Raw genomic sequence first — 11,545 nt, 5'->3', positions numbered from 1 at the left:
CTATCCCTGGTTGATGTGGCCAAAAAAAAAAAAAAAAAAAAACACCACAAAACAAACATTTCTCCAATAGTCTCATGGAGATCACATGTGGAGGCAAGACTGGGAGTCACCTGAAGCACAGACATATGGGCAAGAACTGCACTATAGGACCATGCACATTGAAAAAGAAGTCTTTCCTGAGTTGAAACACTGTAAAACATACTGGAGGAAGCAAACATTCTTAGAAATACCATTGCTATAAACTCTATACTTAAACCATGTCCTATGCAAGGCAAAAGCAAAGAGTAAAAATTGCCTGGAATTAGAAATAAGGGAACTTATATGAGGAAATGACACAGGCATGACAAGGATAGTGTGGAGCCCACAGAGTAAGATGGACAGTGTAAGGAGAGACCTGGGCAGGAACTTTAGAGCACAGACATTTCTCTCAGCCCTGCTTGGCTAAGTCTTCACCAATTTTCATTTTTTTGGGGGGGGGGGGGAGGGGTGGGCGTTAAACATGAGTTTTTCTTTCTCACAGAACAAGCTGGTGGGCAGGGTCCCAAGAGTGAGCAGCTCTGCAGGCCCTTCCGTCTCGGTTATGTCCGGGATATGTTCCCACACATCTACTAAGTGGCGGTCGCACCTTAACACCCCCATCCTTACTCCTCCAAAAGCCCCAAACTCAGGCAGGTAAGGGAGCCCTGTCTCCACGACCCCCACCACTCACTCCCTGCCTCCTCTTAAACCTTACTGACCGGATCAGGGTCACGTGGCCAGACGTCAACCCTGCTGAGGGGTCAGAGGGGACTAGGAGCCACCACGCCTCCCCATCCAGGCCCAAGCCAACATGATGGCTCAGCAGGCCCAGGAGGGTTAGGAGTTCGCACCTTCCTCCCCCGCCTCCGGCAGGATCTCCGGGCTGCCGTTCGGTCCGCCTGCGGGCCCGTGTCCTTGGGGGGCGGCGGAGCTGGTGAGGCACGGGTACAGGACAGCGGCAGTGGGGAGTCTGGAGCAAGAGCCTGTGGCGCTCTGAGGACGGCCCAGACCTAGGACCTCCTGCACGTGGTGGGGCAGCTCACCGAGGGCTGGGGGTCAGGGAACGAAAAGTCAGAGGTCTGATGGGGCCTGGGGGCTATCGTGAGGGGTCAGGGACTCACCGGGCGGGTTGTCGGCGGCGGGTAGGGCGCCTCGGCCAGTGTCGGCACGTCCTCCAAGCTCAGCTTCGTGGTCAGCTAGTCCGTGTGCTTGAGGATCTCGCTGGAGCCGAAGCCGGAAGGCATGAGGTGTCCCGCTCCACGTCCAGGACGGCACAGGCCACCAGCAGGTGCAGACGGGCCAGGGCGCCCTGTCCACAGCGCCTCCCACGGCCGAAGGACTTCCGGGAAGGGGCATTCCCTCTTGACCCAGAGGAGCAGCCACCGGAAGCAGAAGCAGAGAGAGCCGGAGTCGGGGAGGGGGGAGGGTCCGGAAAGTCCCAGAGCGGCGGGTCCAGCACCTTCAGGAGCAGCAGGAGTTGCCGCTTCATTATCTCCTCAGAGTTCCGGAGCACGAACTCCGTGACGCCCCCAAAACAGCGGAAGGCATCCACCTCGTCCTGAGAGCCGTAGCAGATGGGGAAGAGAAGGTCACTCCTGCCCTGGACATAGCCGAGCTCGTCATGGTACAGGCAGTCGGGGAGGAGGATGTCGTTCAGCAGGCCCAGCCCTGGATTCTCGCGACCCTCGAAGAATCTGTTGGTCCTATGAGAGCGGCTCTCGCTCTCGTCTCTGGCCATGAGGCTGCGGTATCCATGCGGCGGTGAGTTCCTCCGCCTCTGCCCGGGCCTCACGGATTTCCACGGCAGCTTCAGGTGGAAATCCTCGTCGGTTTTCTTGTGCACATGGGTCTTGCGCTCCCTGGCAGAGCCCTCCCAGCTGAGGTAGCGCAGGAGGAACCGCCAAGCCTGGCGCCCGTAGGCTGGGGCTCAGACCCTGGGGGACCCGCCCCCACGCCGCCCGCCGGCCCTGCCCAGCCCTCCCCGAGGGGGTACTCGGCTCCTCACTCCTGAGAAGAGCCGGGGTCTCAGCTCAGGGACCTGCTGCAGGAGGCCCTCGGAGCACACGCCGTGGGCCCACTCCTCTCCTGTGACCGGAGGCGTCCGCTCCACAGCGGCCGCGGCCCCAGCTCCACACCGGAAGTGGCCTGCAACCCAGGTGGGGCGCGTATTCAGAGGCCGGAAGAGGCTCGCTGGAGGCCCCGTCCAGGTGTGGCTGCAGGTCTCCCCTGAAGAGGTTGGTCACGCGGGAGAAGCCGCAGAAGGTGGTGCAGTAGGAATCCTGGAGGAAGCGAGACACCACGTGGGAACTGTCCTGCTCAAAGAGCTGGAGGTGGTGGAAGGAGTTGGAGAGGGCCGGGGAGGCGTAGGGGGAGATGAGGTGGAGGTGGCGGTTCTGTGGGGAGCTGGCCGACAGCAGGTGGCAGCTGAAGACACAGAGCAGGGCGCTGGTGCCCCACGGTGGACTTGCAGGGCAGGCGGGGAGCCTGTGGCCTGCGTGACCAGGACCAGGCAGGCCCAGCTGAGGCCAGACTTTGAATGGCGGATGGCCTTGAGCTCCCCCAGACCTACTCACTACGAAGACCAGGGAGCCCCTGCGGGAGCTGGGCTCTGGACCTCTCGTGGCTCTGAGTGGCCGGGCTGCGGCTGACCTGTGCTCATGACTGCCCTCTTTGGGGTTCATAGCCAGGGTCAAAGGTCAGTTCCTCCTCAGAAGTGCAGGAGTCATCCCCACTGGTGTCCTTCTTGGAGAAGAGGATTTGAGTGGAATCTCCAGCCTCTCTACAGGAGCCCAGTGCAGGAGGACGTCATTTGTCCTTCTCCACAACACGGATGACGCGGTCCATGAGGGAGTCCGGGTCTTGCTGCTTCTTGGTGTGCAGGTACGTGCCTCTTCACCAATTTGTTAATGAGTGGAGTTGATGTGAAGGAAAAATATTTGTAGAATGACTAGGACTGGCCGTATACTATGTTAGGTAGTTCTGGGTCAGATGCACATTATGTTTTATTTTGTATGATTTTTGCTTAGGTTAAGTATATAGAACACTGCCTATAGTTATTCCACAGGAAGGAATCTATCGTTGTAGTTAATCGTTTGTAGTTTTCATGAAATCTTTAGCCTGATGCATCTCTCCTAAGAGGTACAGTTAAGATCCTGATGCTCAGTGTGGGTAGACAAGAAAAGCACACTCCTGGTGGATGGGATGGTCTTGCTGAGGTGATTTCCATGTGATTGTGCCTCTTGAGCAATCCTGCCAAACAGACTATTCCAGGAGGTAGTAGGCTTTGTATTTCCAAAGCCACAGATCTGGGCATGTACAAAGCCAACTCCATGGATGCTCCTTTAAATAGCTAAACTGATTGGTACAAGAAAGTCTCCCTAGTGGTACCTCTGCATCTCCTCTATTCATATGGCTCTCTTCTTCGTCAGTTTCCCCCCCACTTTTTTTATTGTGGTAAAATGTACAAAATGTAAAATTTACCATCTTAACCATTTTTAAGTGTTCAGTTCATTGGTATTAAATACATTCATAATGTTGCGCAACCATCACCACCATCCATCTCCAAGGTTCTTTTCATCTTCTAAAAATGGAACTCCATACTCACTAAACAATAACTCCCTATTCCTTCCCCCCTCCAGCCCCTGGGAGCTACCATTCTACTTCCTGTCTCTATGATTTTTTTTTTTTTTGGTCTGGCTCTCTTCTTGATAACACTGTAACTGGTCAGGGAGACTACTGCGGGGGGTGGGGGCGAGTCAGTCACAATATATGGAGCTGTAGGAAAAGCAACAAAGAAGAATGGGACCTGTACTCTGTCAAGCATCCAGTACAGTTAGTTGGATCACCTTGCACAAGTTCTTTAAGCACTCTGGCCTCAGTTTCCTCATTTGCAAAATGGGGACAATAACAGTACTTACCACATATGATTTTTATGAGGAAGAAGTGGATTAATACATGTAAAATACACAGAGCAGTACCTGGCACATCCTAAGCACGAAATAAATTTTAGTGATAGTGATCTCTCATTAGGATAATTGTTGCTGGTTAAATTAGCCAGTTCAAGCAGAAAATGAAGTTATAGCTGACACAGCCCCACCAGGCTGTGTGGGACTAGAGACTCAGCTGTGAGGATAGTTTGGTTGTTCCAATGGCCTCTATACTATTTCATGTTTATGTCAGCTTTTTCATTTTGTGTAGACTTGCAATATTATTTTCTGTTGAAAGCACCCTATGGCAATGTGAAGGATACAAATAAATCAGCACTTCTCATGTGGAAGGGAACCCATGAGTTCATCACTGAGATTAACGGTCATGTTAGTGACGATATCATTGCCTAGAAAATTTTGGCTGTTACCAGAGAAAGTATCCAAGGAGCTGAGCTATTATTAAATTGCTATTATAGAAATTGATATTTTCTTTTTTTTAATATCTTTATTGGAATATAATTGCTTTACAATGTTGTGTTAGTTTCTGCTGTACAATAAAGTGAATCAGCTATATGTATACATATATACTCATATACCCACCCTCTTGAACCTCCCTCCCACCCTCCCTATCCACCCCTCTAGGTCGTCATAAAGCATAGAGCTGATCTCCCTGTGCTATGCAGCAGCTTCCCACTAGCCATCCATTTTACATTTGGTAGTGTATATATGTCAGTGCTACTCTCTCACGTCGTCCCAGCTTCCCCATCCCACACTGTGTCCTCAAGTCCGTTCTCTACGTCTGCGTCTTTATTCCTGCCCTGCCACTATGTTCATTAGTACGGGTTTTTTAGATTCCATATATATGCATTAGCATAATGTATTTGTTTTTCTCTTTCTGACTTACTTCACTCAGTATGAGAGACTCTAGGTCCATCCACCTCATTGCAAATAACTCAATTTCGTTCCTTTTTATGGCTGAGTAATATTCCATTGTATATATGAGTCACATCATCTTTATCCATTCATCTGTCGATGAACATTTAGGTTGCTTCTATGTCTTGGTTATTGTAAATAGTGCTGCAGTGAACATTGTGATACATGTATCTTTTTGAATTATGGTTTTCTCAGGGTATATGCCCAGTGGTAGGATTGCTGGGTCATATGGTAATTTTATTTTTAGTATTTTAAGGAACCTCCATACTGTTCTCCATAGTGGCTGTATCAATTTACATTCCCACCAACAGTGCAAGAGGGTTCCCTTTTCTCCACACCTTCTCCACCATTTATTGTTTCTAGATTTTTTGATGATGGCCATTCTGACTGGTGTGAGGTGATACCTCATTGTAGTTTTGATTTGCATTTCTCTAATGATTCATGATGTTGAGCATCTTTTCATGTGTTTGTTTGCCATCTGTGTGTCTTCTTGGGAGAATAGTCTATTTAGGTCTTCCACCTATTTTTGGATTGGGTTGTTTGTTTTTTTGATATTGACCTAAATGAGCTTCTTGTATATTTTGGAGATTAATCCTTTGTCAGTTGCTTCGTGTGCAAATATTTGCTCCCATTCTGAGGGTTGTCTTTTCATCTTGTTTATAGTTTCCTTTCCTGTGCAAAAGCTTTTAAGTTTCTTTAGGTCCAATTTGTTTATTTTTATTTTTATTTACATTACTCTAGGAGGTGGGTCAAAAAGGATCTTGCTGTGATTTATGTCATAGAGTGTTCTGCCTATGTTTTCCTCTAAGAGTTTTATAGTGACTGGCCTTACATTTAGGTCTTTAATCGATTTTGAGTTTATTTTTGTGTATGGTGTTAGGGAGTGTTCTAATTTCATTCTTTTACGTGTAATTGTCCAGTTTTCCAAGCTCTACTTATTGAAGAGGCTGTCTTTTCTTCATTGTATATTCTTGCTTCCTTTGTCAAAGATAAGGTGACCATATGTGCATGGGTTTATCTCTGGGCTTTCTATCCTGTTCCATTGATCTATATTTCTGTTTTTGTGCCAGTACCATACTGCCTTGATTACTGTAGCTTTGTAGTATAGTCTGAAGTCAGGGACCCTGATTCCTCCAGCTCCGTTTTTCTTTCTCAAGATTGCTTTGGCTATTCGGGGTTTTTTGTGATTCCATACACATTGTAAAATTTCTTGTTCTACTTCTGTGAAAAATGCTATTGGTAATTTGATAGGGATTGCATTGAATCTGTAGATTGCTTTGGGTAGTACAGTGATTTTCACAATGTTGATTCTTACAATCCGAGAACATGGTATATCTCTCCGTTTGTATCGTCTTTGATTTCTTTCATCAGTGTTTTATAGTTTTCTGTGTGCAGGTCTTTTGCCTCCTTAGGTAGGCTTATTCCTAGATATTTTATTCTTTTCGTTGCAGTGGTAAATGGGAATGTTTCCTTAATTTCTCTTTCTGATTTTTCATTGTTAGTGTATAGGAATGCAAGAGATTTCTGTGAATTAATTTTGTATCCTGCTACTTTACCAAATTCATTGATTAGCTCTAGTAGTTCCCTGGTGGCATCTTTAGGATTTTCTATGTATAGTATCATGTCATGTGCAAACAGTGACAGTTTTACTTCTTTTCCAGCTTGGATTCCTTTTATTTCTTTTTCTTCTCTGATTGCTGTGGCTAAAACTTCCAAAACTGTGTTGAATAATAGTGGTGAGAGTGGGCACCCTTGTCTTATTACTGATCTTAGAGGAAATGCTTTCAGTTTTTCATCATTGAGAATGATGTTGGCTGTGGGTTTGTCATATATGGCTTTTATTATGATAAGGTAGGTTCCCTCTATGCCCACTTTATGGAGAGTTTTTACCATAAGTGGGCGTTGAATTTTGTCAGAAGCTTTTTCTGCATCTATTGAGATGATCATATGGTTTTTATCCTTCAATTTGGTTAATATCGTGTATCACATTGATTGATTTGCATATATTGAAGAATCCTTGCATTCCTGGGATAAACCCCGTTTGATCATGGTGTATGATCCTTTTAATGTGCTGTTGGATTCTGTTTGCTAGTAGTTTGTTGAGGATTTTTGCATCTTTGTTTATCTGTGATATTGGCCTTTAATTTTCTTTTTTTGTGACATCTTTGTCTGGTTTTGGTGTCAGGGTGATGGTGGTCTTGTAGAATGAGTTTGGGAGTGTTCCTCCCTCTGCTATATTTTGGAAGAGTTTTAGAAGGATCTGTGTTAGCTCTTCTCTAAATGTTTGATAGAATTCACCTGTGAAGCCCTCTGGTCCTGGGCTTTTGTTTGTTGGAAGATTTTTAATCAGAGTTTCAATTTCAGTGCTTGTGATTGGTCTGTTTATATTTTCTGTTTCTTCCTGGTTCAGTCTTGGAAGGTTGTGCTTTTCTAAGAATTTGTCATGTCATCCAGGTTGTCCATTTTATAGGCATATAGTTGCTTGTAGTAGTCTTTCATGATCCTTTGTATTTCTGCAGTGTCAGTTGTTGCTTCTCCTTTTTCATTTCTAATTCTGTTGATCTGAGTCTTCTCCCTTTTTTTCCTGATGAGTCTGGCTAATGGTTTATCCGTTTTGTTTATCTTCTCAAAGAACCAGCTTTTTTATTGATCTTTGCTGTTGTTTCCTTCATTTCTATTTCATTTATTTCTGCTCTGATCTTTATGATTTCTTTCCTTCTGCTAACTTTGTTTTTTTTTAATTCTTTCTCTAATTGCTTTAGGTGTAAGGTTAGGTTGTTTATTTGAGACTTTTCTTGTTTCTTGAGGTAGGTTTGTATTGCTATAAACTTCCCTCTTAGAACTGCTTTTGCTGCATTCCATAGGTTTTGGGTTGTTATATTTTCATTGTCATTTGTTTCTAGATATTTTTTATTTCCTCTTTGGTTTCTTCAGTAACATCTTGGTTGTTTAGTAGTGTATTGTTTAGCCTCCATGTGTTTGTATTTTTTACAGTGTTTTTCCTGTAATTTGATATCTAGTCTTATAACATTGTGGTTGGAAAAGATGCTTGATGAGATTTCAGTTTTCTTAAATTTACCAAGGCTTGATGTGTGACCCAAGATGTGATCTATCCTGGAGAATGTTCCATGTGTACTTGAGAATAAAGTGTATTCTGTTGTTTTTGAATGAAATGTTCTATAAATATCAATTAAGTCCATCTTGTTTAATGTGTCATTTAAAGCTTGTGTTTTCTTATTTATTTTCATTTTGGATGATCTGTCCATTGGTGAAAGTGGGGTGTTAAAGTCCTCTACTATTATTGTGTTATTGTCGATTTCCCCTTTTATGGCTGTTAGCATTTGCATTATGTATTGAGGTGCTCCTATGTTGGGTGCCTAGATATTTACAATTGTTATATCTTCTTCTTGGATTGATCCCTTGATCATTATGTAGTGTCCTTCCTTGCCTCTTGTAATAGTCTTTATTTTAAAGTCTATTTTGTCTGATATGAGAATTGCTACTCCAGCTTTCTTTTGATTTCCATTTGCATGGAACATCTTTTCCATCCCCTCACTGTCAGCCTGTATGTGTCCCTAGGTCTGAAGTGGGTCTCTTGTGGACAGCATGTATACGGGTCTTGTTTTTGTATCCATTCAGCCAGTCTGTGTCTTTTGGTTGGAGCATTTAATTCATTTACATTTCAGGTAATTATTGATATGTATAATCCTATTACCATTTTCTTAATTGTTTTGGGTTTGTTTTTGTATGTCTTTTCCTTCTCTTGTGTTTCCTGCCTAGAGAAGTTTCTTTAGCATTTGTTGTAAAGCTGGTTTGGTGGTACTGAATTCTCTTAGCTTTTACTTGTCTGTAAAGCTTTTGATTTCTCCGTTGAATCTGAATGAGATCCTTGCTGGGTAGAGTAATCTTGGTTGTAGGTTTTTCCCTTTCATCACTTTAAATATATATTGCCAGTCCCTTCTGGCCTGTAGAGTTTCTGTTGAAAGATGAGCTGTTAACCTTATGGGGATTACCTTGTATGTTATTTGTTGCTTTTCCCTTGCTGCTTTTAATACTTTTTCTTTGTGTTTAATTTTTGTTGGTTTGATTAATATGTGTCTTGGCATGTTTCTCCTTGGGTTTGTCCTGTTTGGGAATCTCTGCACTTCCTGGACTTCATTGACTATTTCCTTTCCCAATTTAGGGAAGTCTTCGACTATAATCTCTTCAAATATTTTTTTAGACCCTTTCTTTTTTTCTTCTTCTTCTGGGACATCTATGATTCGAGTGTTGGTGTGCTTAATGTTGTCCCAGGGGTCTCTGAGACTGTCCTCCATTCTTTTTTTTTTTTTTAATAAATTTATGATTAACTTTATTTTTGGCTGCGTTGGGTCTTCATTGCTGCACACAGGCTTTCTCTAGTTGTGGCGAGTGGGGGCTACTCTTCATTGCGCTGCTTGGGCTTCTCATTGCGGTGGCTTCTCTTGTTTCAGAGCACGGGCTCTAGGCGAGTGGGCTTCAGTAGTTGCAGTGTGTGGCCTCGGTAGTTGTGGCTTGCGGGCTGTAAAGCGCAGGCTCAGTAATTGTGGTGCATGGGCTTAGTTGCTCCGTGGCATGTGGGATCCTCCCAGACCAGTGATCGAACCTGTGTCCCCTGCATTGGCGGGTGGATTCTTAACCACTGCACCACGAGGGAAGTCCCCGTCCTCCATTCTTTTCATTCTTTTTTCTTTATTCTGCTTTGTGGCAGCTATTTCCACCATTGTATCTTCTAGCTCACTTATCCATTCTTGTGCCTCAGTTATTCTGCTATTGATTCCTTCTAGAGTATTTTTAATTTTAGTTATTGTGTTGTTCATTACTGTTTGTTTGCTCTTTAGTTCTTCTAGGCCCTTGTTAAATATTTCTTTTATTTTCACTATTTCTGAGATTTTGGATTATCTGTACTATCATTACTCTGAATTCTTTCTCAGGTAGTTTGCCTTTTTCCTCTTCATTTATTTGGTCTTGTGGGTTTTTATCTTGCTCCTTTGCCTGAAAGATATTTCTCTGTGTTCTCATTTTATCTCATTTACAGTATTGAGGTCTCCTTTCCCTAGGCTGCAGTGTTGGAGTTCCTCTTGTTTCTGTTCTCTGCCCTTGGTGGTGAGGTTGGTCCAGTGGCTTGTGTAGGGTTCCTGATGGGAGGGACTGGTGCCCACATTCTAGTGGGTGGAGCTGAGTCTTTTCCCTCTGATGAGCATGGCAGTGTCAGTTGGTGTGTTTTGGGGTGTCTGTGAGCTTAGAATGACTTTAGGTAGTCTGTGTGCTGATGGGTGGATTTATGTTTCTTTCTTGTTTGTTGTGTGGTGTGAGGCGTCCAATGCTGGGAGCTGCTGGCAGTTGGGTGGAGCCAGGTCTCAGATTCAGATAGAGGCCTCTGTGAGAACTCTCAGTGATTACTCTTACCTGGGGCCGGGAATTCTCTTGTGGTCCAGCATCCTGGACTCGGTGCTCCCACCCCAGAGCCTGAGGCCGGACTTCCAGTCAAGGAACAAAGACCCCGCAAGTTGTTCATCCTGGCAATAAAGAGGATTTAAAAAAAAAAGACTAACAAACCTCCAGGAAAAGGGTAAAAAGTAAAATCAAACAAACAAAATCAGAAACAAGGAAACACACATGCAAAAGAAACAGAAACAGAACCAAATGAAACAAAAAGCAAGAGAACAGCCAGACAAATAGTAGAACTCAAAAACAAAATCAAACAATTAGGATCCAAACTAACAAAAACACAAAACCTAAAAACTTAACCAAAGCAATGTGCCAACTGAAGAATAAAGCAAGGAAACAACAAACCAATAAAAATGATTTAAAAATAATAAAATAAAATAAAAAGGGAAAAAACACCGGACAACAGAAAAGCAAAGTAGAAATGGAAATATAAAAAAATAAAATATATATTAAAGAAAAAGAAGAAGAAAAACAAATAAGGGAAAAGAGCACAGAACAACAGAAAAGCAAAGTAAAAATAGAAATATATGAAAAAAATAAAAATTGGGCTTCCCTGGTGGTGCAGTGGTTAAGAATCTGCCTGCCAGTGCAGGGGACACGGGTTTGAGCCCTGGTCCGGGAAGATCTCACATCCTGCAGAGCAGCTAAGCCCGTGTGCCACAACTACTGAGCCTGTTTTCCGCGAGCCACAGCTACTGAAGCCCAAGTGCCTAGAGCCCGTGCTCTGCAACAAGAGAAGCCACTGCAGTGAGAAGCTCTTGCACCTCATTGAAGAGTAGCCCCCTACTCTCTGCAACTAGAGAAAGCCCATGCGCAGCAACGAAGACCCAACACAGCCAAAAATAAATAAATAAAATAAATAAGTTTTTAAAAAGTTTTAAAAAATAAAAATAAAAAATGTTATAAAACATGAAAATCCCAAAAGACTAAAAAGAAAAAAATACTAAAACAACAAACAAACAAAAAACCAAATTGCTAGAACCAATAACAGAATGAATCAAAACATAATATGATTAATAGTAATAATTATGTTTCCCTGGGGTCTCAGCTGTAAGTGTCCTTGCACACACCATGAGCCACAGCCCACCTCTGCCTCCCCAGGAGGCCCTCCTCTGCCTCTGGGCTGGTCTCTGGACCTGCTGTGGGCCCTGTGGGGACCTCTGAGACTCTGATGTGGCCCATTTCCTATGTGTGCTGCC

General features: G+C 44.0%; 1 pseudogene; it reads right to left on the bottom strand.

The window, feature by feature from the left end:
- Positions 1-855: 855 nt before the first annotated feature.
- On the bottom strand, positions 856-10,336 carry LOC132368427 (TBC1 domain family member 17-like; annotated as a pseudogene).
- Between the last annotated feature and the right edge of the window lie 1,209 nt (positions 10,337-11,545).

This window comes from Balaenoptera ricei, chromosome 7 (genome assembly GCF_028023285.1).
Source record: "Balaenoptera ricei isolate mBalRic1 chromosome 7, mBalRic1.hap2, whole genome shotgun sequence".
Taxonomy (NCBI): Eukaryota; Metazoa; Chordata; class Mammalia; order Artiodactyla; family Balaenopteridae; genus Balaenoptera; species Balaenoptera ricei.
Note: the sequence above shows the minus strand (reverse complement) of the source record. Positions and strands in the feature narration are given on the sequence as shown.